This window comes from Alosa pseudoharengus, unplaced genomic scaffold, assembly GCF_046254945.1.
Source record: "Alosa pseudoharengus isolate Yale_2024_CS ecotype anadromous, Long Island Sound unplaced genomic scaffold, YU_APseudo_1.1 YU_APseudo_1.1_scf_21, whole genome shotgun sequence".
NCBI lineage: Eukaryota > Metazoa > Chordata > Actinopteri > Clupeiformes > Clupeidae > Alosa > Alosa pseudoharengus.
In genome coordinates, this window is record NW_027468674.1 from 7,711,105 (window position 1) to 7,713,643 (window position 2,539).

Genomic DNA, 2,539 nt, shown 5'->3' on the forward strand with positions numbered 1-2,539 from the left:
GTGACATGCCCATGCCATCTATTGCCTGCATAGAGGATTTGATTGGCCGTTTTCAACACATTATCATGCGAGAGAGACGCTCATGGCTTTCTTCAATAAAACCCACATATGCGTTTCACAGGACGCATTCGGATTTGGCCTTTCTAAGAGCGACATATCGGACGCTTTCAGTAACAGTGCGGGCAATTTGCTTTTATTTTAAATTATCCATAATCTTAATTCAAATATAAATGTGCGCTTGGTAGGCCTAACCAAAAAAGTCAATAATATGTGACATGCCCATCTAATGCCAGCTTAGAGGAGTTGCCGTTTTCAACACCTGTATCGTGCGAGAGGGACAATGCAACCCACACAGGCGTTTCACATGACGCATTGGGTACGCATTCGCGGCAAAGCCCACCGCGCCGCACATAGCCCATTGATTTCCTATGGAGAGCGCAAGGTGTAGTTAACGCGTCCGCTATGCATCTCGGGAAGGCGGCGCGGCGGTGCGTCGAGAGGTTAACGCTAGGCGGTTAGCCAATGAAAGTACATCTTCGGTACACAAGTTCTCTCTTTTGCTCTAGTCTTCCGGTCCGCCTGCCAGAAATATTTGTTCCGCCTGCTCCGCGTGTTAGTTTAGTGAAAATATATGAAGCTATGGTGGCGAAGCCATTAACTTTAGAACAAGTTCGTCACTGCACCCTATCAAAAAGACCTTGTTTGCGACTTGAACCAAGACAGAAGGTGCTTTGGAGGAACATGTCAGTGATATGTGTGAGTGTTTCAATAAAAGATGTTAAAATTCCTTGCATTGGTTAACAGTATTACGTACAGCTGCAGGCCAGTTTCATATTATTTTAGGGTCTTCGTGTAGCCAGTACAATTACATTTCTCTGTCCATAATATTGCATTTCTATAGTAAAGTGCAGTAGTAAGTGCAACGTCCCAGGTAGGCTACTGTATTTTCCTGCATATGAACTGTAAATAATGGAGTTACATTTTGTATTTGAATGTTTACCTAACATGAAATAGAGACAAACTGAAAAATGACAGCTGTCATCTCACATAGTTTACATTAGTCATAACCAGGCTTGGAATTTCACCATTCTGGGGGCAAGGCCACTTGGCCTTCAGTTGGGCATATTTGGTGGGGGGCACAAAGGCCACATGTCAGGGCACCAAGGCCAAAGTTAACTATACAGTAGTAGGCTATAAAAATGATCAAAGTTGTATTTAGCCTATTCACTGCAGTAGACCTGCATCACTGTATGAAACATTACAAAAACATGAAACATGACATATTACATATAACTGTAAATCATCTGATCATCTGATCATCTAATAAAAACAGATATCTAGGCTAATTTATTTTATATTTGGCTTGCTATGAAATCATGTATTGAACAATTTAATGCACAGCTCAGCTTTAAGAAACTCAAATAGCCTAGATGCATGCTTAGCATTTTGTGATCATTAAGGCTACTTTCACAAACTCTTAGTCAGCTGTCCTCTGATTTACCAATATCTAGGCGATATTTGTAACATTTATTTTGTATTTGGCCCATTATGAAATCATGTGGAACAATTTAAACACATTGTAAAACTTAAAGCCCAAATTTGGAGACATCCATGCATGTGGAAATTTACTGCAAATTCAAAACTGGATTACTCTGGAACGGCTAACTGTACAGGGGACTGCTTTACACCTTTCTGTTCGGTAAGATCTGCTGTTTATTCTGATATGTGGTTTGTCATGTGTTAAAAGAAGGGTTCGTGAAGTATTCCACCAAGATGAATGGGTAGGGAGATCATGGACGCAAAACCTTCAGTAGAATGTATGATTAAATTGAATTAGCCTATATTATTTACTTTTCTCGCGAACCGTTCAACACAGCAATATTCGGCTAACATCGTTTAAAAGCTGAGAAAAAGCTCTTTCATGTGATACTTGTGATGTCTGTGTGATGAATAGGCTACTTCGCGAGTAGTTCAACTGAGAAGAATGGGTGAATTTGGACGCACTTTCTTGTGCTGTCACTTTCTCCACTGCGTAAAAGACTAAATTAATTTGCGCTGTGAATGCTAAGATTATTTTGACAGGCCACAGGCTAAATAAAAATCGCTATTAGTAGGACACAAAGCAGAATATTGAAAGAAGGGGGCACCAAGGCCACCGTGGCCTGTAAACCTATGATTTTCAAAGGGGCTTCACGGCCAACGCCATGGCCGTCGTGGCCGCCGTGAAATTCCTTCCCTGGTCATAACTTCTCACAAACAGATATGTTTATGGATGGATTTGATCTATCTATCTATCTATCTATCTATCTATGCGTGTGTGTGTTATCCCTCTCTCAGTCCTTCTGGAAAGCACTGGAGTACCTGAGCTACATTTCTCAAAGTGAACCCTCATACAGAGACCCTACTGAGTACTACGCAGAGGCACCTGGCGGTACAGCTACAAGGTCAACCTCAGCATAGATGAGTCCAGAATCCACGCCCCTCAGGTGAGTTACAGTCCACCAGACCATGTTTTTGTAGGCCTCATGTAGGCCTACCA

The 2,539-nt window shown here is 41.7% G+C and overlaps 1 long non-coding RNA gene across 1 annotated transcript in view; it reads left to right on the top strand.

The window, feature by feature from the left end:
* The first annotated feature begins 2,364 nt into the window (after positions 1–2,364).
* Positions 2,365–2,539, top strand: part of LOC143138386 (uncharacterized) — a 6,942-nt gene continuing 6,767 nt past the window's right edge. The window contains exon 1 of the long non-coding RNA XR_012990187.1: positions 2,365–2,486. This is a non-coding gene — a long non-coding RNA (uncharacterized LOC143138386). The remainder of the gene's footprint in view (positions 2,487–2,539) is intronic.